Source organism: Monodelphis domestica, chromosome X, assembly GCF_027887165.1.
Source record: "Monodelphis domestica isolate mMonDom1 chromosome X, mMonDom1.pri, whole genome shotgun sequence".
Taxonomy (NCBI): Eukaryota; Metazoa; Chordata; class Mammalia; order Didelphimorphia; family Didelphidae; genus Monodelphis; species Monodelphis domestica.
This window is the reverse complement of record NC_077235.1, coordinates 78,909,113-78,936,724: the sequence shown is the minus strand read 5'-3', so window position 1 is coordinate 78,936,724 and position 27,612 is coordinate 78,909,113. Positions and strand designations below refer to the sequence as shown.

The window sequence follows — 27,612 nt, the reverse complement described above, 5'->3', positions numbered from 1 at the left end:
GTCTTGTTAGCTTGGCAGTGATGACCAGAGCTTGTATTCTCCTGCCCCACAGTCTTCCAGAATCCTGGGTCACTGTTGGGTCCTAAGAGGAAGATGAGACAAGAGGACCCGAGTCATAGATTTAGGAACAGGGAAGGACCTTCCGTTTCGGGTCTGAAATTTTCTTCAGACATCCTCTTAGTAGTGACTTGGAGGGGCAACTCCTAGCATTAAAATGGCATCACAGTAATGGTTGCCTTCAGAATTCTCTCCCTAGTATCTCGTCAGTATTCTTCATTTGGTCCCATTTGGGGATCTTCAAATTACCTTCCTGAAAGAGTCTTATGTCCCTTAATGTTTGCTTTAGATACGTGCAGAGCCTTATGTAACAGGAGCACCATCATTTCCCTGATCACATGGGTCGACGGGGATATGACTGGGGAAGTTGACTCTAAACAATCACTCTAGTGCAAATATTACAATATGGAAATAGGTCTTGATCAATGACACACATAAAACCCAGTGGAATTGCTCATTGGCTACAGGAGGGGAGGAAAAGAACATGAATCATGGAACCATGGAAAAATAGTCTAAATTAATTAAAACAAAATTAAATTAAAACAAAAATGTATTGCAAACTGGGTGATTTTGGACAAGTGTCTTCTCCCTAGGCCTCAGTTTCCCCCTCTGTAAAATGAGGGATTGGACTCGATGGCCTGGATCTTTTGTGTGACTTGGGACAAGACCCTTCTCCTCCCTGGACCTCAGTTTCCCTCTCTACAATATGAAGGATTAGACTCAGTGGTCTATGGGGTCCCTTCCAGCTCTAGGATCTTATGTCAATGAGACCTTGGATGAGTCATCCATCTGGGCCCGAGTTTCCTCATCCATAAAATGAGGGAGTCAAACTGGAGATGGCCTTCCCGCTTCCATACTTTCCTAATATTATGATGTAAGATATTTTCTTTGAGAGTTCCTAATTCCTAGGGATTGACAGTGCCATGGAAACTGGGATTTAGGAGCCTAGATTGAAAGTTATCAGACCTGGAGTCTGATGCTTTGTCCCCTTCCTGCTAATGCCTTACAGATAGGTTAGGTTTTTCTAACCCTCCCCACCCCGATCAGCAGAGAGAAATTGAGGCCCATGGAAGGTAAATACACAACTTGTCTAGGGGACAGAGCAAATCAGGCCTAGAAGACCTTGGGAGCTCCAGTGGCCAGGCCTTTGTGAAGAGCCAGCTCTCTGGACTTCTGAAGTCATTCCCAAGGGCCAGAAGACGGGGACAGAGTCATGATGGCAGCTTAGTAGCAGCAAAAGCTTGAACCCAAGTTCCAGAAGATGTGCTGATCAGAGCTTCTCTCTTGGTTCCAGTTTCTAGGAATCCTGGCCGGTCCCAGATGACTCCATGCTTCTGAAAGGGCTCCCTCAAAACTCTTGTGTGCTCAGAACCCCTGGGCTGAAAGGCAGCTCCCTGCTGGAACCCTGGCTATGAAGACTCCAGGAAACTGTAGAATTAGGGGGACTCCCTGGACATGTCTCATTTTCCCCTTTGGGCTCATATCCCCTAGGGCAGAGGGGAGAGCCACCTCCTTCCATTTAGACTCTGAGCCATCGGAGGCAAAGTCGGGGTGCCCAGGACTGGACTTTTCTCTAGAGCCTGAGCCCCCAGGGATTCTGCCTTCGAGGGCTGCTGAGCTCTGATGGAGTTGGAACAGGTGCCCCGACTCTTGGGCCTTTGTCACCCAGATTCATTCTTTTTCCCAGGCATTATTTAGTTATAGCCCTAGCATAAGCAGGGGCAGTTAGTTGCATGTGTCTGGACATTTGCCTTGTAGAGGAAACCTTCCGCTGGGTGGTTTCCTCATTTGTAAGCTGGCAGCCATGGGTCACCCCAAGCACAACTGATAGGGGGAGGCCCGACAAGAGTTGCCCTCTCTCTGGATCCTTTGCCAGCTTTTTCTGCATGAGTGTTTTGGAAACAGTTGCAAACAAAAATACCACCAAACCCACCCACCGTTCTGCTGCTGATGCCTGTAAGCCTCCTTCTGTTTTCCTCTCAACAGCTTCTTTCCAGAAGAAATGAGAGGAATAGGATTTTAAAGCATGTCTGAAAGAGTTCCTCCAGCCCATCCATCCCTCCTCTGGAGGGATGGGGTTCTTGGGATGGATGGTAGGTAGGGGGAGATACAAGCACAGCTGCAAAAACGGATTTCCAATGTCGGATTCAGGCTACTTCCTCTGGCACCTTACCTCCATCCTCCCCAGCGACTCGGGGGTCTTCCCGTTCCCCGTATGACATGGGCCCCTTTGGCAGCAGAGTGAAGCTTGTGGACCCCCTTTTCAGAGCCACATGTTTAAAAACATAGGATTACAAAGACTGAAATATCGTTATCAATTTTCAAAGCCCTGCCAGCTTCAACGATTCTCGGATCGGAACCCAGATCCTCTAGGAAGTCTCGCGAGAGACAAAAGAAAGCCTCCCACAACGTGGAGGGTCTTCCCCCCTCCCAGTCTAGCAGGGGGCCTTTGTTGACTTAAAACGTTAGCTTTGCCCTGCACCCAGGGGTCCCATAGATTCAGTTTCAGTTTGGTACTTCGGTACTTTTCTTACTAATTATTAACCCGTTCCCGGACCTAATCTTATTCACACCTAGATTAGAACGTTCCTGTGTACGTACATAACTCCACTTGCTCTAACTCAGGCATATCCTGCCCTATGTGTGCATGGCTTCTGGGCATTAGCCCTTTTTTCTTAGCTGTTCGTGAAATCCCTCCGCTAGGGAAGGATCCCCTGATCCTTCGTAGGCCCGCCAAAGGCAATTTAACATGGCGGCTTATGGTTCTGGGGAGTAAACGTTTCTCAGTCCCTGCCTCTCCCAGTCCCATTCCCCATCACCTCCCCAGGCCCAGCCCAAGAAAGCTGCTTGCGTGACTCTCTGGTACTTTGGCCTACCTTGTTCTCAGGATAGGATGATGCCCAACAGTCCCTGCCCTAAGGTTGTTCAAGGTGGGGCAATGACCTTTTTTGCCTTTCTTCTAGCCAGCAGAGATTGGCAGTGGTACTCACTGGGCAGCATATTATAGATAGCATATGGTGGCATCTCTGAGCTTCAGGGGTGCTCACCCAGTTCCAAGCAACTTTTGTGCTAACATTACTGGGGCATTTCTGGTGGTAACCAAGGAAACCTATTGGGAAGTTAACCATGTCCATGGTCCAACCATTCAAGGTCTTGGGAGGGCAGCTGGATGGCTCAGTGGATAGAGCACCAACTCTGGAGTCAGGATGACTCAAGTTTAAATCTTGGTTCAGCTCCTTGGCCTTGAACAAGTCACTGAACCTCTGAGGCTTTGGAACCCTCAGTTTCCCCAGCTGTTGGACTCCAAAGTCCCTTTCAATTTTAGAGTCAAGATGCTCTGAGTGAAACTGATGGCACTTGAAGGAATGATTTAGACTGCGAGTCACATCAGACTTGAGGGAGCCAGCCCTCACTCAGTAGGGGGTCTGAGCCTAGTTGAAGCTACTGAGAAATCCCCAAAGGAAGATCCAAGTCTAGACTAGTTCAGCCTTTGAGTGGGAATCCTCTCTACCATATTCTCAGAAGCAGTTCAGGACAGCATCAAGAACACTGGTACTGGGATTAAATTGGACCTTGGATGCTTACTTCTATGTTACCTTGGGACAAGTCACTTTCCTCCCTGGGCCTTGGTTTTCTCCCCTGTAAAATGAGAGGGTAGGATGTGGTGGCCTCTAATGTTTGGGTCAGCTCTTACATCCTATGTGTGACCTAGGGTAAGTCCCTTCCCCTCTCCTCTGGCCTCAATTTCCTCCTCTATAAAGTGAAGGAGTTGGCCTAAATGGTCCTCCAAGCTCCAGTTCTTGGATCCTAGGATTATCCAGGCTTCCCTTGAACCCATCTACTGAGGGGCAGAAGGGGAGATGTGGTTTACTAAATCCATAGATAGCCCATTCCACGTTTGGACAAAGGAACTGATCCCAGAGTCAGGAAGACTTGGGTTCAGATCCCACTCTAGCTAGGTCACTTGGTTTCTCAGTGCCCCAGGCAACTCTGTAAGACTCTCCATTGCAGAGAAGGTGCTAATGTGTATAGGCAGAGGGAGTTAGTTCCCTATGCCAGTGAAAACCCCGGTCCAGTCTCTAGCCCTGGCTGGCTGGCATCGGGAGGAAGTTTTCCCAGGCATTCTGCCCACCCCTCCCGGTGCAGCTCTTCGGGGGCTGCCCTTCGAAGACTTGGAAGAAGGAGGTCATATTCTAGCTCCAACTCAATCTTCTTCTCCAGGCTGAACGGCCTCAGTTCCTTCACTAACCTCTCAGTAAAACCACCCCAAGTATCCCCACTGAGGCTGAGAGAGTGAATTTGTGAGAGAATCCGTGAGGTTCGATCCCTGCCCGCTGAGATCGCTTAGAGGGTAGTATGGTGCAGTCAGAGGACCAGCATTATTCAGAGTCAGACTTGGCTTTGCTGTATGGTCCTGGGCAAGTAGTTTCCCTTCTTTACAACTCAGTTTCCCCTTCTATAAAGTGAGGCAGTTGGCCTAGGTGGCCTCTAAGGGTGGGGCCTTCCAGTTCTCGATACTAGAATGGTGACATACCTCTAGCATATCAAGGGTTGCACAGAGCAGTTTTCTGGAAAGAATTCCTAGGCAAGACCAGTAGTGGACCTGGTAAGGGCCAAAGGGCTCCTGAGAAGGGGGGAGGTGAGGCTCTAATAAGGAAAAGGAAAGAGGGCCAAAGGTTGAACAGAAGGGGGCCATACGGGTGCTTCACATAGTCAACCAAGGGGTGGGGACTAGGTCAGCCAACTGGAGGCTCTCTTCAGCTACAGGTATGGAGTCCAAGCATCTCAATGGCACAAGCAGCATTCCCAAGGCCAGCCTGCCCAACCGGCTCCTTCTCACACCACCCCTACCCCCATACTCCTGCCCAGCAGAGTTTGCCGAGGACTAAAGGTGCAGACTCTCCAGCCAAATCCACAAGATCTTTGGAAGATGGGCTCCCCACCACCCCTCTCCCCTACTGCCTTAACTTTAACCCGATAGAACTCTTGCTTAAGAACCAGCCTAGCTCACTTTTGGAAATAAAGCATTTGCTTTTGGACAAGCAAGTAGAATGTAAGCTCCCTGAGGGCAGGGATTGTCTCATTTTTTGTCTTCGTGTCCACAGCACCTAGCACTGTGCCCGACACAGAGGTGCTTAATAAATGTTTGTTGAATAGAATTCAAAGGAAAGTGTCTCTTTTGTTAGTACTAGAGAACATCCTCTCCCTAGTGTCATTCCCCCACTGCCAGAGAACAGTGGTTTGGGGCTCTGTACAGGGAACACACGACAAAGGCCCAAGATATTCATGCACGTCAAGAGCCATGACATAGCTGACCTCTGAGCCTCTGCTCCTATGTGGCTGATTGGTGTTGGAGAAAGGAACAAAAAGATCATTCTTGGTACAGGGAAAGAGCACCAATTTCAAAACAAGAGGCCTCTGTTCAAATCCAAAATTTGAATCACTACCACCTGTGTAACCTAGTGTAAGACACTTGGCCTCCTTGGCCCTCAGTTTCCCTATTTGTAGAAAAGAGGTTGGCCTGCATGGTCGCAGTCCCTTCAGGGTCTCTATTCTCTTATATGTGATCTTAGACATGCCATGTCTCTTCCTTGGGTCTTAGTCCCCCCCCTTCTATAAAATGAAGTATCTGGCTATTTCTACAACAAGCTGGCCCTTCTACCACCTAGATGGGTGTGACCTTGAACTCAGTTTCCTTTTCTGCAAAAATAAAGAGTAGATTGGATGCAGGTAGGTGGCTCATTGGATTGAGAGTCGGACCTGGAGATTAGAGGCCCTGGGCTCAAATATGGCCTCAGACACTTCCCAGTTGTGTGACCCTGGGCAAGTCACCTGACCCCCATTGCCTAGCCCTTACCGCTCTTCTGTCTTGGAATCAGTACACAGTATTGATTCTAAGATGAAAGGTGAGGGTTCAAAAAAGGTAAACTTCCTTTAGAAATGTGCTGGTAAATATTTACTCATCAGCTTTCAAAGGAAAACTTTTGATACAGGATACACTGAACTTAATCTGCACTATTAACATTTTCTCCATAACTTACACCCCGACAAATGTCAATTCCAAAGGGTGAATACTTAGGATGGAAATTTCACAGTCCACTCTCCGGAGCTGGTTTGAGCTAGTCCCAGCAAACATCTGCCGCCTGCCTTCTTCCTCCTCCTCACAAAAATCTTGATTTGGGTCATTCCAGGAGCACAAAATGTGGGAAAGCAGAGGAAGAATGGGAATGAGTAAGTAGGGGAGGAGAGAAAAGTTCTGAGGACTCGGATAGAGATCAGCTCCATTCCTCTAAAATGATCTACACCCCAGCATGGTTTCAGAAACCCAAAACATAGCTAGAAACAAGAGATTTGGGTGTTCCTGATGGATCAAATTCCTTATGTCATGGGAGAAAATGAACCACTCAACACCAGGGGCATTAATAGAATGCTAAAAAGTTCCATTCTAAAGTCTATACAATGAGAGAAAGAAGAGAAGAAAATAGCAGGACCCATCCATGTGACTGCAAATAATAGTATGCCCACTACATAATAGATGCCCACCTACATTGCCTTGACATGGGGCCAGTTTCTCAGTAATAGAACCGTTGTTGGAAAACATTTCTCATTCTCTCACACCATAAATACTCTAATGAAATCAGAGAGCTGCTAGTCACAGAGGCCTGTGGAAGTATGACTATGGCTTTCATGATCTAGGAACCCAACCCTTTGTGGCAGGGACCAGCCAAAAGGACTAAATGGTAAAAATAGATGGAGAATTTGCTCCAAAATTTGTTCAGTGGATTGAGAGCCAGGCCTAGAGATAGGAGCTCCTGGCTTCAAATCTGGCCTCAGATACTTCCTAGCTTTATGACCTTGGACAAGTCACTTAGCCCCCATTATGGAGTCCTTACCATTCTTCCACTGTGGAACCAATACGCAGTATCAATTCTAAGATGGAAGGTAAGGGGTTAAAAAGCATTCATTTATTGGCATCAAGAGCACAAAAAAGAGAAGCTGACCTTGGCAATGAGATCCTACCTTTGCTGCTAGATCACGGAATGACAGTTGAAAGGGGCCTCAGTGGCCATCTGGCCCAATCAATAAGCAAAAGGAAATTCCACTCTCCCTTGGTCTTGGTCTCTGCTTGAGGACCTCCAACAACCCAACTGACCTCTCTGTCCCTTCCCACTACTGCTCCTCTTCACCCTCTGGGTCCAAACAGAACAAGAGTAATTCTTGACAGTTCTTCAAGGACTGGAATAGAGTACCCGACTCCCACCTCACCCCACCCAAGTCCTTTGGGATCCTGATTGTGCTGTCTATTGGGTTAGTTCTCCCTGTTCCATTTGCCAATTTGACACGCCTATCCTGTAGACCTTCATCCAAGTCATTGGTAAAACTGTTAGATAATACAGGGCCAAGCAGAGCCTTGGGGCACTCCACTAGAAACCCGTCCCTTTAACCTGGAGCCATCAGCTTGCAGAGACTGGGGGGTCTGAGGCCACGAATAGGGAATCACTGTAAAATATTCAAACCAAAGCTAAGAGCCCCCAGTAGCAGTAAGCCTTTAGGTTGAGCCCCTGATGGACTCCTGACTGCCCAAAGCAGCTTGCAGCATTTGAAGAGGCTAAATCAGAAAGAGCTGACATTTTTAGGTAGGCAACATGGCGCCATGGAAAGGGCATTGGCTCCACATTTAGGTTTCATGAGTTCACATTTCATCTCTGTGGCTTATTGTTTATGTGACTCTAGGCCCTGCCCCTCCCCGGGCCTCCATTTTCCTCTCTGGAAAATGAGGTTTGACTAGATGACCTCTGAAGCCCCTACCAGCTCTAGACCTAGGATTCTATGTATGACCTTGGCCAAGTTCCTTCCCCTCTTTGGGCCTCAGTTTCCTCCTCTATAAAATGAGGAGGTTAAACTAGCTGGCCTTCAAGGTCCCTTCCAGGTCTAGACTTAGAAGTCTACGATATGGGTGATTTGCAAAATGCATTATATATTTGGTTTCATTGTATCTTTATAACAATTCCATGAGAGTGTGTGAAGGGAACTGCCTCCCAGGATCACGGACTGGGGTCCTACCTGTGTCCGGGTGTACATCACATGAGTGCGCTCCAGCATGGGTCACAGGATACCGACCTAGGCTTTAGGTTAGGATATGGGGGTAAAGGAGAAAATATAAAAGAGGGAGTTCCAGGAACTCCTATGTCTCTATTCCCTTGGATGTGTCAGTGAAAGGAAGGTGGAGGAGAGAGCCCTGTGGAGAAGCACCCACGTGGCTAGTTAGAAATAGGGTCTCTCTCTAATTGTCTGCCTTCTTTTACTCAAGTAAATATTTTAAAACTATGGAAATTAAGGACCAGAGTTTTAATTTACCTTTAACAAGAGGCACATATTATAGGTACTATCATACCCATTTTGCAGAAATGAAAGATTCAGAATGCAGAAAAAAAATGCAGAAAGAAAAAACTCTTGAGGTGAGGTGATCACACAACTAGTAAATATTTGAGGCCAGATTTGAACTCAGGTCTTCCTAACACCAGGCCTGGTGTTCTATCCACTGAGCCATCTAGCTTCCCTCTTGCCTAAAGTGCTAAGAGATTAAATAACTTTCCCAGAGTCATAAAGCTAAGAAGTACTTCACTCTAGCAGTGATGGTGAACCTTTTGGAGACTGAGTACCCAAAGTGCAACCCTCATGACTTGTGTGAACCCCTCATTTTACCCCAGACAGGGAAGGGAAGAAACATTCTCATTGGGCTGCTGGGCAGAGGGGTGGATGATGGGAGTAATGTCATCAGATGCACACGGAGAAGGGGAGGAGAGCAATCTCCTCTGGCACACGTGCCACTACAGTGCCACTATATGATTCCAAAACTGACTTTATATCCTTCACCAAGCTACCTCTTGACTATTCAGACTGTCTGACTAGGTAAATGAGATGACAGACAAGATAGATAAATAGTTGTTTTTCCACAATCTTCAGCAATCAAAAAACCTCAAAAAAAGAGGAATTGAGACAAGTATGGCATAACTATGGTCGAATCCACAAAAGTAGTAAATGGAAACGTCTTGAAAAGCTAAAAAAAGCCCCCAAAAGGGCAGCTATGTGTCTCAGTGGATAGAGAGCCAGGCCTAGAGACAGGAGGTTCTGCTTTCCAATCTGGTCTCAGACTCTTCTTAGCTGTGAGATCCTAGGCAAGTCATTTAATTCCCATTGCCTAGCCCTTACCACTGTTCTACCTTGTAACTAATACTTAGCATTGATTCTAAGATGGAAGGTAAAGATTTATTTTTTTAAAACCTCATGAAATAACAGGAGAGAGGACTTCGAGGTCATGTGACCAAGAAGGTGGAGAACTTGACACTTTGTGATCTTCATGACCCCTCAGACTGCTCCAAAACAGAAATGATATTCCAGAAAGAAGCAACTCCATTTGTGTCAATTGTCTAAGATGTTGGTGTCAAACTCCAATAGAAATAGGGGTTACTAAAGTATACATAAAGATCCTTGTTGACCCCATATTAACTTAGAGTCACATGTTAATATTTGTTTCATTGTATTTTGTTAAGTATTTCCCAGTAACATTTTAATCTGGCTCATTGTACTTGGGAGGGTTATGGACCATGTCTTTGACCCCTCCTAGGACACCAGGAACCCAAAGTAAGATCCATGAACTAATACCTACTCTGAGTTAACTCATCATCTCATTCTCCACTGCCTACCATACTATAAAAGATCTATCCAGTAGAGTGGAGGAATAGAGGAACATGTATCGGAGCTTGAAATAGAGCTCAACCCCTTTCTCTACCTCCTCTTCCTCCGAGATACAGACTCCAAATGACAGCTACAAACCCTTGCTGCAACTGCATGAGTGTCAAAGTGCTCTGAACTTTCCAGGGAACTGAGGACAAGAGGGAAGAGGACAGGACACACTGTGTGTGAAGGGCCCTATACAGAGTTACGTGGCACTCCACTACGCCTTAAGGAGCTTAGCATCCAGTTGGATCCATTTCTATGCCCCCAAGAGTCTCTTGGAGCAGAGACCTAACCAGAGGAACTAGAAATAGCATAGCAAAGGAGGCAACTGAAATGGTTTGAGAGCTATACCCCAGAGAACACTCAAAGGGGAGGGAGTCAGAGATTAAGCAATAAGAGAAAAGAAGAGGGGAGATGACAAATTTTTTTAATCCCCACCTTCTGTCTTGGAATCAAGGCTGTGTATTGGTTCTAAGGCAGAAGAGCAGTAAGGGCTAGGCAATGGGGTTAAGTGACTTGCCCAGGGTCACACAGCTGGGAAGCGTCTGAGGCCAGATTTGAACCCAGGACCTCCCATCTCTAGGCCTGGCTCTCCATCCACTGAGCTACCCAGCTGCCCCCAATATGACAAATTGTTAAAGATATCAAGAGAAAGAAAACTCAAAGACCTTGACCATAGGCAAATAAATCAACAAGAAAATGTTACTAGCAGAAGGAAATGTGGTCTCTAAATCTAATAAATGAGTTCAAGACTATAAATAAATACTGTAAGACAAAAGAAAATGACTCAACATTTGATGAGACAAAGGATTTTGAATATGAGGATAACATAAAACTATAACACATTGTTCCCTGAGTGATGAAAAGAGAAATGAAAATTACGAGGGCCACATTTATAACCTGCATAGCAAAAATAATTGGTAGAACACATAAATCTGCAGTGACAAGTCTCACCAGAGAAACAGAAGAGAGGACAAGTGATTGCAAATACAAATACTTGGAAAGGAAGAACAAAGACAGAAAAAAGCCAAAAGTAATTTCATTAAAAGGAAACATGCTTTCAATTCAAGCAAAAAGTGTTTTTAAACCCTCACCTTCCATCTTGGAATCAATACTATATATTGGCTCCAAGGCAGAAGAGCAGTAAGGGCCAGGCAATGGGGTTAAGTGACTTGCCCAGGGTCACACAGCTGGGAAGCATCTGAGACCAGATTTGAACCCAGGACCTCCCATCTCTGGGCCTGGCTCTCAATCCACTGAGCTACCCAGCTGCCCCCCCCCCACAAATTTTTATTTTAAAGACAGAACACATACATCTCCCAGAAGAACACAAGTAGTAAAAAAGACCCTGAATAGCAGAATGCAAAAATTTAACTGCTCAGAACTTCTGAAAACAGAGGAAATGTCAATGGAAAAAGTGTGAGCGTTCTGCCCCTCCCCCCAAAAAAACTCAAGGCTGAAACTCTAAGACACATAGTTGTTCAATTTAACAATTTCATTCAGAAACAACAAATTCTTTGAGCAAACATCCAAGACCTTCAAATACAAAGAGAAAATCTGACTAAAAGAAAACTGTTCTCTACCCATCAGAAAACTAAGAAGGGAATAGAAGAAGGTTTTCCAAGGAGTGATGGTGTGCAGGATGCAGGCCAGGGTGAACACAGCAGCCAAGGACAGCAATAGCAATAGTGACACAAAAGAGACCAGGGAGAGACTTCTTTCTAAATGGACATAGAAACGTATGAAGGTGGAGGTAATCTTGGAGAAATTGACCTGGGCCATTATGATGTATCCTTGTGACATCTGCCCAAGAGAAATAAAAAAAGCATAAACAAACCACTATTAGTAACAAATGTATCCACCCCAAACACCTTAGCATCCTAATTGGTAAAAGAAACAACTGAACTACAAGAAGACAAACAGCAACACAATCATGACAGAGACTTCAATGACTCTCTCTCCATATTGGAAAAATCTAACAAATAAAATGGAAAATAAATGAATTACTAGAAAAACTAGAGCCTAACAATTTCTATTTTCTATTTTTAGAGAAATTATTTTCAGTTCTAAATTCTCTTCCCTCTGTCTCCTCCCCTAACCATTAAAGAAATGTTCATTATATATAAAATCACACAAAACATTTCTGATTTGTCAACTTCCAGGAAACAAAAAGCAAGATAAAAGGAAAAAATGTTTCCAAACTGCAATCTGAGTCTATTAGTTCTCGACCTGTAGGTGTACATTTTTCTTTGTGTTCTAAATGGGATTGCAAAAGGCAACACATCACATAAAACTTTTACAAAAATTGACTGTGTATTAGGCCAAACAGGTGGGAAACAGCAGGAAATACATTCTTTTTAGACCACAATGCAAAAGTTCAGGGACCCAAATAGAGATTTAACAATGAAATTCTAAATAATGTGTGGGTCAAAGAAAGAAATCCTAGAAGCCATAATTACATGAAAGAAAATGATGATGAAAAATATATCCACATTTCTGGAATGAAGCCAAAGTAGTCCTCAGGGGTGAAATTATATTCCTAATAAACATTTAAAAAATAGAAAAAGAAACTATTAATGAGCTGAATAGGCATTAAGAAATTAGAAAGTCAACAAATAAAACCAAAGTACAAAAAGGGGCTATTAAAAATTAGAAGAGAAATAATTTGGAAACAAACTCCCATAAAAAGAAAACTAAAAAAACAAAACAAAAACAAACCAGTTCTTTAAAAACTAATAAAATGGCTAGACCTTTAGCTCAGATGATTAAAAAGAAAATGATGAAAAGTTAAATCAATAAAAAATTGAACAAGATGAAATCACAGTGAAACCAGAATATAAAGTATTAGAATACACAGTTATATGCTAACCAAACTGTAGACACAAAAGAAATACCTTCAAAAAAGTACAATACTCAAATGATCAGACCAGAAAGAGATCTTAAATAATCCAGTCTTAGAAAAGGAACTTGAACTAGTTTTAGGGGAAAAAAAATGAACTCCTGGTCCCCAAGGATTCAAAAGAGAATTGTATCAAACTCTAAAAGAACAATTAGTACCTATATTTCACAAATTATTCTTGAAGACGAGGAAAGCATTCTACCAAAATCCTTTTTATGAGAAATATAATCCTAATACCTAAACCAAGGAAAGATAAAAAAACACAGAAGGAAAACTATAAGCCAATATCATTAATGAATATTGACTCAAAAATTCTGTCAAAAAGACCACAGTGGTTTATTCAAGAAGTCATTCCATATGGCCACCTGGGATTTATACTAGGAATCCAAGGATGATTTAACATTCATAAAACAATGTAATTAAATCATATTAAAATCCAAACATCCAAAACTACATGATTATCTCAATAAATAGAGAAAATAGAGAAAAGCCTTTGACAAATTATAACACTCATTTATGATAAAAACAAATAAACAATTCTACAGCCAAAAGTAAATATCACCTAAAATGGGGATACACGTGAAACTTTTCCAACAAAGGATGCCCACTCTTCTCACTATCATTTGATATAGTTGTGGAAATGCTAGCAACAACAATAAGATAAGAAAAGGAAATTAAAGGCATAAGATCGGAATAGTTTTATTTCTTTGCCTATTTGCTTATAAGATGATGGTATATTTGGAAGATCCTTGAGAATCAGCAAAGTTAAGAATTGAGACAAATAATAGCTTCAAGCAAAATTGCAGGTTACAAAATAAACCCTCAAAAAATCAACTGTGTTTCTATAATAAAATCCAAGAAGCAAAAATAGAAAGGGAAATGTCATTCCAAATAAATACAAAATCCATGAAATAGATGGGAATGAATCTACTAAATTACATAATAGACTTGTATAGATTCAATTACAAATGTCTCATAAAAATAAAGAAATTAAATAACTGGAGGAATATTCAATGCTCATGGCTAGGCTGTGCCAACGCAATAAAAACAACAATACTCCTAAAGTTAATATATCTACTTTTTAATGCTATTCCAATCAAATTACCAAGGGAATACTTTATGGAACTTAATAAAGTAATAACTAATCATTTGGCAAAACAAAAGAGCCACATTATTATGGAAAATAATGAAAAGAGACAGACATGAAGGAGGCATAACACTTTCATACTTCAAACTATATTATAAAGCAGCAGTCATCAAACCTATCTGGCAATGGCTAAAAATCAGATCAATGGAAGTGACTAGACAAAGGACAATGAGAAAAAAAATGTGACTCAGTAATGTAGAGTTCAATAAAGTGGGAAACAAATTATCCAGGAAAAAACTACTGGGAAAACCAGAAAGCAATCTGGCAAAAATTAAGTTTAGACTAACACCTTATACCAATGCCTTCCAAATCCACACACAGCCTTAATATTAATGCTGATACTCTATTCAAAAATATTCAAGCACTTCATATACCTCTGTATTCTTAACTGAACAAGAGATAGTCAATTACAAAAGATAAGATAGATAACTTTACTTGAAACTGAAAAACTTCTGCACAGACAAAATTAATGCCCCCAAGATAAGAAAGGAAATCGTCATATGGGCATATAACCTTACATGTATATCTATCTCTAGTTGACCTGTGACTTCTTTGTGGCTGAAAGTGGAGGCAAAATTTGGTTTACTAGAAATTTGAGGCTAATGAAGCCACAGATTCTTTTACAGTGTCTGCAGATAGACAGGCAGAAGGAAGGGATGATAGGGAGAGAGCTGACCTTTTCTTGAGACTTTCCTCAGCCAGCCAAGGTCCTCTGCTCCTCCACATCTCCCTTCTCTGCCACAACTCAGGCCTCACTTTGCTCCTCAGAAGGTTTACTGGAAATGCTCCAGCCACGGAAGTCCAGGCCTTCAGAATCTCTGCCTCAAATTCCGAGGTAGCTTCTGTTGAAAGCAGCTAAGGATGAGCCGACCTTAATCAGAGCTACAAACTCCCTCTTGAGCTGTCTGGCTTTAAAAAAGCAATCAATAAACTGGTTGTAGGCCTTTGTCCTGACCAGGTGTTATCACTTCCCAATCTCCCCAGCCTATAGCTATTTCATACCACAGTTGAATCCTCTGGAACTCATCTCTCTGTTGAAGGCGATCCATGTATCTACTCATCCACTCATGCATATCATCTATCCATCTATTTACATGAACTGTTTTATTTTATTGATCCAGAAGAAGTCTAGAACTACTCCAGCTAACCCAGGTTCTTTCTTGTCCATCAGTGCGAATGCAGCTCCTATTTGTTTAGCATAAGTTTATTATCTCCAGCTTTTTGTCAACGTGACTATGACTAATTTTCGATTTTATTTTCATATTGGTCGTGTTGTGAAAGAAGACGCATATAAAAGAAAAAGAAAACAAACAAAAAGAAAGAAAGAAAGAAAGTGAAAAATAGTCTGCTTTGATCTGCATTCAGACTCCATCAGCATTCTTCACTGAGTTCTTTGGAACTGTCATCCCCAGTTGATCACTGTACAAAGCTATTGTTATTGCACACACTGTTCTCCTGGTTCTGCTCACTTCACTTTGCATCCATTCATTGTGGAAGTGCATTTAAATGCTGTCTTTTCTGATCCTCATGGGCACTCCGGTACTTTGGTGCTATGAGATGCCCTGGATTGCAATCTTCTCCCCTAGATTAAAGACCCTTAAAGTGGCTACTTTGGTAGCCCTCTAGATTTCAGGCTGACACTGCTTCCTCTTACCCAAGTTGCTTAGGGCATGAGCCAGTCTCTCACACAATGACTGATTCAAGGAGGACTACAGTCTTTGCCCCTACTCAGTTCCTATCATAAAAGAGTAGTGCTACCTAATTAAGGTATCAGAGCTCAGATGGGATGGTTTTGACATCACCCTTACATTTTACTTCTGTTATCTTTTCACTCTTGCTTTCTTTTTTTTTTAACCCTCACTGTCTGCTTTAGAATCAATACTGTGTATCGGTTCCAAGGCAGAAGAGTGGTAAGGGTTAGGCAATGGGGGTGAAGTGACTTGTCCAGGGTCACACAGCTGGGAAGTGTCTGAGGCCACATTGGAACCCAGGACCTCCCGTCTCTAGGCCTGGCTCTCTATCCACTGAGCTACCCAGCTGCCCCCCACTCTTACTTTCGATACCCTAGTAGGATCTCTCATTCTTTTTACCTGGGCCATTACAATAGCCTCCTCTCTCCATACTAATCCAGCCAGCCAGCCAGTATTTTTCTACCATGCTACCATCCCTTTTTTCCTCAATCCCCTTGATTGACTTCTAACAATACAAACTCCTCATCCTGACATTCAAGACCCTTCCATATTCTTGTTCTAGTTTACCATTCCAATAATATTTCACATGAATTATTCCCCTCCAAATATGGCCAAGCAGGTCATGATGCTGGATGTTTCCCCCTCTTTGATTGCTCGAGGAGCCCTGAGCTTGGGACTGATGGAGAGCTTGACTTTGATCAATAGGCTTACTCCCATCCATCTCCGGATTTGGGTAACATCTGTAAGTTCTTCAGTGACGGGCTCCTGAAGGCAAGGCATTAATTAAGACCAAAGCATGCCCAAGACGCGAAGGTTGGACTCTTGGGTCTGCACTTGGTGAATCTTCCTGCCTTGTCTCCCCCTTTCCCTACTCTCTCTCTCTTCAGAAAGGTGGATAGCCTGATGTCTTCCTCAAGGGGGCAGGGGAAATGCTTTGAAGAGTCTGTTTACCTTTGCCTATTCTCTGTGTTTTAAGCCAGCAATTGTAATAAAATCCACTAACTATTTCATTGCTAATATGTATGTCATGTTCACTGCAATTATCAAGGGTACAGTTTGAACCTAAACATTATCTTCCCTAGACTAGCGAGGAGGCCAGGTCCAGAGCCAAGGAATCAGAGAAGCGGTTGCTAGGAAAGGGCTGAGGCCTAGCAACAGCTCTCACTGAGCCATTCAGCCTGGCCCAGGCTGCTGCAGCTGCTGTTGCTACCTTTCTAGCAGGAACTGGGGCCATTCGCAGGGCACTTCCTTCCTCTGCTCTTTTCTCTTGGCCCATTGTTTGCAGCATCCATGAAATGAAAGGAGGAGGAGGAGAAGGAGGAGAAGGAGGAGGAGAAGGAGGAGGAGAAAGAGGAAAAGGAGGAGGAGAAGGAGGAGGAGGAGAAGGAGAAGAATCCTTCTTTTGGCTAATTAGTGAAGTATTTTTTACAAAATGACAAGAGATTCATGTTGGCACTAAAATTAAGGATTCTTTCCATGTTTTCCCCCAATAAAAGCTTAAATATAGCAAGTGGGGAGTATACAGGCTCTCAGAGCAGGCTGGGCTCCATAGGAACTCGGGTACCTGCAGGGTCCTTCATACAAATCAGTTTAATTAGCAGAAAAATATAATTCTAGCCAGGTAGCTTTTCTCTGAGAAGAGCTGAGTGACCAGTCTCTGGCCATTCTCCTGGCCAGGTTTGTGTCCTATTTTCTTGCTTCTCTGTGGGCAGAAATCAACGTCTCCTTTGGAGAAGGGTGGGTAGAGGAAATTCTAGAGATTCTATTCATGACACCCTTTGAAGCACATCTAGACAGATTCACGTGAACACATATAACCTACCAGGGTAACATACCCCCTCCACATATATAAACATAATGAACTAGTCTATCTGTCAGATCTGTGGGAAAGGAAGGAATTTAAGACTAAGCAGGAGATAGAGAACACTACAAAATATAAAATGAATAATTTGGATCATATTAAATTAAAAAGTTTCTGTACAAATAAAACCAATGCAACCAAAATTAGAAGGAAAGCAACAAATTGGGAAAAAAATTTTATAACAAAAACTTCTGACAAAGGTTTCATTTCTCAAATTTATAAGGAACTAAGTCAATTGTACAAAAAAAGCAAGCCATTCCCCAATTGACAAATGGTCAAGGGGTATGAATAGGCCATTTTCAGACAAAGAAATCAAAACTATCAATAAGCACATGAAAAAGTGTTCTAAATCTCTCATAATTAGAGAAATTCAAATCAAAACAACACTGAGGTACTACTTCAACCTAGCAGACTGGCCAGTATGACAATAAAGGAAAATAATAAATGTTGGAGAGGATGTGGCAAAAATCGGGACACTAATATATTGCTGGTGGGGTTGTGAATCAATCCAGCCATTCTGGAGGGCAATTTGGAACTATGCCCAAAGGATGCTAAAAGACTGTCTGCCCTTTGATCCAGTCATACCACTGCTGGGTCTGTACCCCAAAGAGTTAATGGACAAAAAGACTTGTACAAGAATATTCATAGCTGCATTCTTTGTGGCGGCAAAAATTGGAAAATGAGGGGATGCCCATCAATTGGGGAATGACTGAACACATTGTGGTATATGTTGGTGACGGTATACTATTGGGCTGAAAGGATTGATGATCAGAGGCTTTCCATATGAACAGGGAGAACCTCAATGAACTGATGCAGAGTGAGAGGAGCAGCACCAGGAGAACACAGAAAGTAAAACATTGTGGAACAATCCAATGTAATGGACTTTGCTACTAGTAGCAATGCAACAAACCAGGATGCTCCTGAAGGACTTATGAGAAAGAATGAGAAAGAACTCTGGGAGTAGAAATGCAAAAGCAAAACCCATGACATCACTCATCACATGTCTATATGGGGATGTGATTTGGGGTTCAGGCTTTAAAAGATCCCTCTATAGCATAAATGAATAGTATGAAAATTGGTACCAAGTGACAACATTTGTACAGCCCAGTAGAATTGCTTGTCGGCTCTGGGAGGGAGGAGGGAAAGAACATGAGTCATGGAAACATGAGAAAATATTCTAAAAAATAAAACTGTAAACAACAACAATAATAAACACAATGTCCTCATGACACTGGCTTCTTTGATGTTTCTAGATTTCCCATCTCCGTGCCTTTGCATTGGCTTTACCCATTTCCAGAATGTTCTCCTTCCTCATCTCTGACTCCTGGTTCCCCTGGCTTCCTTCCAAACTCCATTCAAATTCCAGCTTCTGCAAGAGGTCTTTCTCAGCCTTCCACAGCTAGTACCTTCCCTCAGAGATTACCTCCCACTAACACTGTAAATATCTTAGATGTACATAGTGGTTTGCATGATATCCCCCTTCCCTCATTAGAATTGGAATGCTTTGTCCTCACTTCTGAAACGCTCAGGAAGGCTCCTTTTCAGTGTGATCCTTGTCTCTGCTACTAAAAATATTCCACTGAGGTAGACCTGGATGAAGTGGAAAGAGATGATTTGGCTTATTATTATTATGTCAATGTGTAAAATAAGAAAACAGAGAGCATGAGGGCTAAAAACCTGGAATCAATGTTGTTTGCTGTTGTTTAAAAAAAGAATGTGAATGTCTTTGCCTTTCTTTGTAGACTCCAGGGCTTTAACTCTCTGTTTCTGTCTCTGTCTGTCTCTCCTCTTCCTCTCTTCTTCCTTCCCTCTCTCTCTCCCTCTCCTGTCTTTCCTTCTCTCTCTATTTCTCTCCCTCTCTCTCCTCTCCTTCCCCAACTCTCTTTCTCTCTTAAACATTTAACTTCTGTCTTATATTTGATACTAAGTATAGGTTCCAAGCCAGAAGATCGGTAAGGGCTAGGTAATTGGGGTTAAGTGACTTGCCCAAAGTCACACAGCTTGGAAGTCTCTGAGACTTATTTCAAATCCAGAACCTTTTTTCTCTAGACCTGGCTGTCTATCCACTGAGCCTCTTAGCTGCTCCTCAAAAACCCATAATAAATGTCTGATGATGATGATATTAATAAAAAAGTATCAGTATCAGTAACAATCAGTAATCAATAACAAAATATCAGTAGATACAGGAAATACCTTTCACAAAATATGGCATTCATTCAGATGCAGAACCTGAAAACAAATAGAAATCGACCTTCTCTTAGTATGATTAATGGCAGATGGATCTAAGTAAGTGCTGGGGTTATTTGTATTGAAGATACACTACAAACTTTCCCACCAAGAATGTGGTAAGAAATCCCAGCTATAAGAATGACAAGAATAGAATTAAAAGGATAAGTGCTGGCAAAGATGCGGCAAAATTATCTCTGCAAACATTGTGATGGTTTACTTAGAGAATCACAGGGATTCAAGGCAAAAATTAATCAGTGTTAACTTCAGCAGAGCAGCAGGTTGTAAAATAAACCCACAAAAGTCATCAGTCAGAGGAGGAATGGGAAGCCTTTTCAGAGAAAGGGTCTGTTGTCCCCCACTGTCACCACCACCGACGGGGCAGGCAAAACAACCTGGCTGGAGCAGCAAGGTATCTTGAAGGAGAGACAGGGAAGGGTAGCATGGGCAAGGCAGGCCAATCAAGGCCACCAGATATTAGGTAGAGACAGACCAGGACCCTGCACCCAAGAGTCCTGGTAAGAGCCATACCTCCTAGGTCACCTGTCTTGCTTTTTAGCCTTACTCCTGAAGCCATTGTTCAGAAGAACCACACTTGTGGAGATACAACCTGGCAAGTGCTTCTGCCAGTACTGCAGCTCCTATCTCCCTGGCGGCCATCCATCCTCCCTCCCTCCCTTCCTTCCTTCCTTCCTCCCTCCCTCCCTCCTTTTCTTCCTCCCTCCCTTCCTCTCTTTATCCTTTCCTTCCTCCTTCCCTTCTTCCCTTTATCCTTTCCTTCCTTCTTCCCATTCTCCCTTCCTTTTTCTTTCTCTCTTTCTGTCCCTCCTTCCCTCCTTCCCTCTTTCCCTCCTTCTCTTTCCCTCCTTCCCTCCTTCCCTCCTTCCCTCCTTCCTTCCTTCCTTCCTTCCTTCCTTCCTTCCTTCCTTTCTTCCTTTCTTCCTCCTTCCCTCCCTCCCTTCCTTCCTCCCTTCCTCATTTTCTTCCTCCCTCCCTTTCTCCCTTTATCCTTTCCTCCCTCCCTTCTTCGCTTTATCCTTTCCTTCCTTCCTCCCATCCTCCCTTCCTTTTTCCTTCCCTCTTTCCTTCCTTCCCTCTTTCCTTCCCTCCTTCCTTCTCTCCTTCCTTCCTTCTTTCCTTCCCTCCTTCCTTCTCTCCTTCCTTCCCTCCCTCCCTCTTTCTTCCCTCCCTCCCTCATTCCTTCCTTCCTTCCTTCCTTCCTTCCTTCCTTCCTTCCTTCCTTCCTTCCTTCCTTCCTTCCTTCCTTCCTTCCTTCTTTCCTCCCTCCTTCCCTCCCTCCCTTCCTTCCTTCCTCCTTTTCTTCCTCCCTCCCTTTCTCCCTTTCTCCTTTCCTCCCTCCCTTCTTCGCTTTATCCTTTCCTTCCTTCCTCCCATCCTCCCTTCCTTTTTCCTTCCCTATTTCCTTTCTTCCCTCCTTCCTTCCTTCTTTCCTTCCCTCCTTCCTTCCCTCCTTCCCTCATTCCTTCCCTCCCTTCCTCCTTCCTTCCTTCCTTCCTTCCTTCCTTCCTTCCTTCCTTCCTTCCTTCCTTCCTTCCTTCCTTCCATTCTGGTTCCAAGGCCATATAGATACATATATCTACTGTGCTATGTTGCCTATCAGAAATAAATGTGCAAAGGGAAACAAATCATTAGAGGTACATTAGATAGTCATGGTTTCACTATACCAATATGGTTAAAATATTATCAAAGGCAATTTACATACCAATCAGTGTTAAGGGTAAAATTAGGGTTGTTGACTGAATATATCATTTTAGTGGTTGCCAGGTATTTAAATTCAATCCCAATATAATACTCAAGTCAGTTTGGGATTTATGGTGGTTTAATTACACTAGGAGGAAGAAATTAAAAAGGAGAAGAGGAAAGGGAATTGGATTTTCTCCGGCCTAGCCTAAGCCAGGGGAAGTTCAGAGGCCTCAGCCAAGGGGCCTTCTTAGAAGATTAAAGCTAGCTCAGTTTCCAGCCACAAGACCTCCTCCAAGATGAGGGGCCTCCTTGGAGATAGTGCCTTTCAGGAGGTCTAGGAAAGGAGGACTCAGCCTTAGTTTACTCACCAAGGTTGCTCAGGGAAGATGCCCCACCTAAACCACACTACAAAGCTTCTCCCAGTAATCTTACCGCCAAGCCGCAAATGCCAAATGCCACCAAAGTTCCCAAAGCCACCAAGAGCTACCAACACCACCAAGAGAGAGCTTACAGGAAGTGACATGAAATATATAGGCAGTTCTTTACATCACTTCCCTGCATCTCACATGTACCAATGGTAGCTTAAGCTTGGCTCAGGACAGCCCAGGGGGTCTGTCAGTTGTTTCTGATTTGTCACTTGCTAGCACATGTTGGTCAAAGGCCATCCTCCTCAATACTTAATCCTTAAGTGGGGGTGTAGACATTCCTGGTTGCTAGAATTCTAAAGACTAAGCAGGATGGAGTAAATCTAAAAGGCACATCAGACTACTATTATTATAGAAATAAACAAAGTAATAACAAAGTTCACTTGGAAGAATGAAAAATCTAGAAGAAATATTGGGTTGGAGAAGGAATAAAAGGGAGAATCTCATTCTTCCAACTTCAAAGTGTATTATAATACCATAATTATTAAGCCCATTTAGTAGTAGTTAAAAAAAGAGAAAAGTAGAACAGTCTAGGCTCATGGTAGGGAATCTATGGCACACATGCCAGAGGGGGCACTCAGAGCCCTCATTGTGGGCACACACGCTGTTGTCCCAGCACAGAGTTCATCAGAGTTCATTCCTAGAAAGCCAGAGGGAAGTGGGGCCAGGTTGGTCCCCTCCCCCTCTCCCTGCACACCTGAGAACATTTCTCATATCAACCACCTCCCTAAAAGATTCACCATTGCTGGGTCTAGACCATCAAGAACCCAGGCTTTCCTCCATTCTGGAACATGCCATTTAAACTATTTTTAAATCAACTAGACTTACTGGAAGAAGTCAAGTTGGAAAACTGTACAATTCCAACCATGGCCTACAAAAAGGAATGAGAAAACAAAGAGAATCTTTACTTGATCCCTGCTATTCTATAGGAACCAAAAAAGTATGTATTTCAGGTGAAGGCCTGACAAATAATAGCCCAAAGGATTCCTCTGCTGGGGCTTTTCCCAGCTAAAACTAGGTCTCTGGTACCCAGTCTTGAGTCCCCACTGATGTTTCCTTTACTCCTGATGTTTCAGACCTAATGCCTGAAATTTGAAGCAGACATTTAATGAAATAGACTAACTGGTAATGCAGTGAAATTAGGTTGAATATCAAATCCTCTTGTACTTTTTCCCCATATTATTGCCACCCTCCTCAACACGGCTCCTGGGGTGCCCTAAGTTCATTCCTAATGTTACTTTGGTCTTCCCAACACAGTGGAATGTTACTCATGACAGGATTCTGTTTCCCAGGAAATTCCTCTTTTCTGGCTAGAAGGGGAAGGGGAGGGAAGAGAATGAACATTTATATAGGACCTACTATGTGCCAGGTACTATGCTAAATGCTTTAACAAGTATTTTCTCATTTGATCCTCATGCAATCCTAGGAAATAACCATTGTTATTATCCCCATTTTACAACTGAGGAAACTGAAGTAGACAAAGATTAAGTGACTTTCCTAAAGGTCACACAGTATATTTCTGAGGCCATATTTGAACCTGGGTTTTCCTGAATTCTCACCTAGTGCTCTATCTACCATACCACCTAATTGCTTCAAGGCCAGAGATTTCCAAATTTGAGACTACTAGATAGGCAACCCTTAGGACCATGGTGGTGAAACTATAGCACATGTGTCAGAAGAGGCACTCAGAGCCCTCTCTGTGGGCACATGTGCTATTGCCATAGCAAAGAGTTTGCCAGAGTTCATTACCAGAAAACCAGAGGGATGTGAGACCAGGCTGCTTCCATCCCCCTCACCTGAGGACATTTCTTACATCACCTGCCTCTCTAAAAGACTCACCATTGCACAGGTAAGTCAACAATCTGTCTCTGTCATTAGTATGGCTAAACCCAGTTTTCCAGGAAGCCTAAACCCTGGGTTAGGTGAAACAAGATCCACAATGAAGCTGGGGTCTGACTGACCCTCCCATTGGCTCCCTAAGAACTCCTCAATGTCTAGGGTGTCTCTACCAACTCTGACATCCAGTCACTCTCTGAATCAAATACTGCATGGAATGATATACTGCCTGGGATATATATATATATATATACTAGGAAAGCCAACATTTGAGCCCATGCCATTTGACTGGAAGCCAATAACTCTTTCCATCAAATCACGTTTTCATCTGTGGCCAAAACTGTCTTCTCCCCACTTTCATATTTCTACCATATATTTCTATTCTTTTATAGAATGGTAGAAACATAAGAGATCTCAAGACATAGAATGCCTTTTCACCACCACCACTACCACCACCTTATTTTACATATGAATAAAAGGAGACTCAGAGAGGGAAATAACTTGCCGTAGAGTACACAGCAAGATATAGTTCAAAATAAGACTAGAAAAATGTTGCACAATCTAGAGCTCTCTCCTTCCCTTCCACTGCCATCACCTTTGCTCCCAACCCTTTGGTAGTTCTCTACTGCCTTCCAAATAATGAATTCTTTATCTTGACATTCAAGGCCCTCATTTTCAGCCTAATTTCCCAGCACTCTCTCTCACACACTTTATACTCTAGGCAAGTTGGATTATTCATCATGTAGAAAAGTGTTATGGGGTATCACTCAGAGGTGACTTAAAACAAAGGGACGTTAATAGAAAGAGAAATTCTCTTCTAACAATCCTCCCTGTGATTCTATTAGGAGACAAGCATGTTGAAATCTCCTCAATTGAGAGTTTGGGAAGATTAACATGCCTCATCTCCCCAGTGAATCACAGAGGGGATTGTTGGAAGAGAATTTCTTTCTATTAACGTCCCTTTGTTTTAAGTCACCTCTCATTGACCTGAGGGTCATTTACCACTGAGATGTGCAGGTATAGACAAACCCTTAGAGAAAGGAAGTTGAGACCAGTGAGATGGGAAACTGATTCTACAGGCACTGACTCCCTGGTTGGTTCCAGGAAAATTAAGAAACTATGGTTGGTTCCTGAGATGTGACATGTGTAAAATTGAGATTTGAACTCTGGACTCCATTCCCCAGGAGTCTTTGCTAGCTTCCAGAATGCCCTCTAATCTCACTGAATTCTCACCTGGGACGAGAACAAAATTTTATTTAAAGGGTCTTCCCCATAGGCGGGGTCTCTTTTGGACTTCCGTTTTGGGGCAGACGTGGCTCTTTCCATAATGTAGGTGAGCTCTTGTCTAGGCCTCCCTGGCCTAGGCACGTTTTCCTTATCCTGTATTTTCTTTTTAATCCTTAACTTTTAATAAACCTCTAAAAATATAATACTCCTTGTAGAGAGAAACTAATTTCTACCTGCCTCAGTCTCCCCTAAATTTTAATCTTTACACATCTGAGAATTAGTGGGAGGAGAAAACTGTTTATAATGGGACACCCAGCAGTAAGTAAGCATTTTTTTTTCTGGTTGGAACTTGGAATCTGAAAAAACCCTTTTCAGTGGTGATCTTCAATTCATCATGGTGGCCAATAGAGTAGTAAGCTAAACAACTCTCTACCTCTGTCCTACCTTTCCCTCTCTTTACTATTACTACTTTGATGTAATAAAGCTATTAAAGCTACTAGCAGCCTCATAATTTAATTTTAACTATTACAGGGGAAAAAACAATTGATCTGTTGTCAGGAAGACTTGGGTTCAAATCTCTGACTTCTCCAGTCCTCAGTCTTTTCATCTATAAAACGGGTCCAGTTTGTAAGTATTAAAGCCTAGAAAAGTCTATACTATGATGGGCCATTCCTTCTAACCTATGGGCATTTGCTCACCCCACCTGTCATCTTCTTTCTCCCTCTTTTCCTTTTTTTTAACCCTCACCTTCTGTCTTAGAATCCATACTGGGTATTGGTTCCAAAGCAGAAGAGCAGTAAGGTCTGGCAATGGGGGTAAAGTGACTTTCCCAGAATTGCCAAGCTAGGAAGTGTCTGAAGCCAGATTTGAACCCAGGACTTCCATCCACTGAGCCACCTGGCTGCCCCCTCTCTCCTCTTTTCAACCTATTGAAGTCTCAATCATCTTTCAAGGTGAACCTAACTCAGATGACAGCCCCTTGAAGCAGCACTCCCAGGCCTTTGTTTTCACCAGTCTATTACACTTGCCACAGTCCATTTTGCATTATAATGATCTGGGTGCATCTTGTCCCTTGGAGGAAACTATAAGGTCCTGAAGGTTCGGGCTAGATCTTATTTGTCTCCCCCATCGCCCAACATTCATGTGCTTGATAAATGATTAGTAAATGGCTTAATTTACAAATCCCCCCCCCAGTCCTTTTGTTTCATTTTCTCACTGTCCCTGAGAAACATTCTTAAATAGAAAAACAATTTTGGGCTCAGAGGTGGCCTTGTTTGGGGCCTAGCAAGGAGAAAAATCCATCATATGAGAGCTTTTACGGCCTCGTTCTAAAGCAGGACACGTCCCTGTTCCTCCCCTCTGAGAAATGAGTGAATTAGAGAATTTGGAACTGGGAGGAATCTTATGAATAGACCAGCGGGTCTAGTTACCTCGTTTTGCTTTGAAGGAGACCCTTAAATGCTCCCTGAGACTGAGGGGATCTTTACTTCTTAGGACTCAGAGATGGGGAGCTAAATGTCTGCCCTAAGCATGGCCTACTTACTAGGGGTACTTCATCCTCTGTCATATTTGTTTGTTTTAAACCCTTAACTTCTGTCTTAGAATCCATACTGTTTATTAGTTCCAAGGCAGAAGAGTGGTAAAGGCTAAGTGACTGGAGTTAAGTGACTTTTCCAGGGTCACACAGCTAGGAAGTATCTGAGTCTACATTTGAACCCAAGACCTTCCATCTCTAGACCTGGCTCTCAGTCCACTGAGTCATGTAGCTGCCCCTCTTAGTATCAATTCTAAGACAGAAAAACAGTAGAGCTAGGCAATAGGGGGTTAAGTGACTTGTCCAGGGTCACACAGCTAGGAAGTGTCTGAGGCTACACCTGAACCCAGGACCTCCTGTCTCCAGGTTTGAGTCTTTCTCTAAAGTCTACAAACCCTTCTAGTCCACTCCCATATCAAGCAATAATCATCCTTCAACAGACCCTATTATCCCCACAACTAATAGTCTCATATCTCTTCCCCCTTTCACAGTCAAATGTCTAGAAAGGAGTGTTTCCTACAAGATTGTATTCCTCTGGCTTTCTCCATTGTGACCTAGAAACCTCATCATTCTGGAACATCATTTTGGTTTTGGAACTCACACCTGGGAAGAACCCTCTGTCCTTGGGGCCCCTCCCTCTGAGTGGACAGCTCCTCCCTCTCTGTTGCTATTCATGCTAATGACTGCTAATCTTTTTCTTTTTGTAACACTAATCTTGATTCTTCTCCCTTCCAACCTGGCAGAGCCAAGCTCTCTTCTGGTCTTTTTTCTACTTTCTCTTTCACTTGTTGATCTTAGCAGCTCACATCAAGTTCAATGATCATTTCCATGGAGATATCCCCCAAATCTCCAAATTCACCCCAATCTCTCTCCTGAGCACCAGTCTCGAAGAGCCACCACCTGCCTGCTGGCCACCTCATCAGAATGATCTATGGGCATATTCAAGTCAACATGGACAAAAGGAAGTCCATGCTTTCCCCCCAACTCTTCCCTCCTTAGTAATATAATCTTCCTTTTTCCTTTCCCTCCACCTTATGTCAGTTTCATCAATATTGCTCCTACAGCATTGGATACTAAAAGGTTATTGAAGTGAGAGGGAAACTGAGGCCCAGATGGGGGGAGCCAATTCCTGAAGGTCCCCCAAACCCCTAAGAGGACTCGTCAGTTATCTCAGTATAGCTCTAATGTCTAACAGAGAGCAGCTTGGCTGAGATTACACACTTATTAAGTGGCAGAAATGAGATTTGAATCCTGGGCAGTTGGG

General features: G+C 43.1%; 1 protein-coding gene across 2 annotated transcripts in view; it reads left to right on the top strand.

Annotated features, from left to right (window-relative positions):
* Window positions 1-5,216, top strand: part of OPHN1 (oligophrenin 1) — an 832,681-nt gene extending 827,465 nt beyond the window's left edge. For both annotated transcript variants that reach the window (XM_056809750.1, XM_056809751.1), the window contains exon 24: window positions 1,352-5,216. The gene's annotated coding sequence lies outside the window, so the exon portion shown is untranslated. The remainder of the gene's footprint in view (window positions 1-1,351) is intronic.
* The last annotated feature ends 22,396 nt before the right edge of the window (window positions 5,217-27,612 follow it).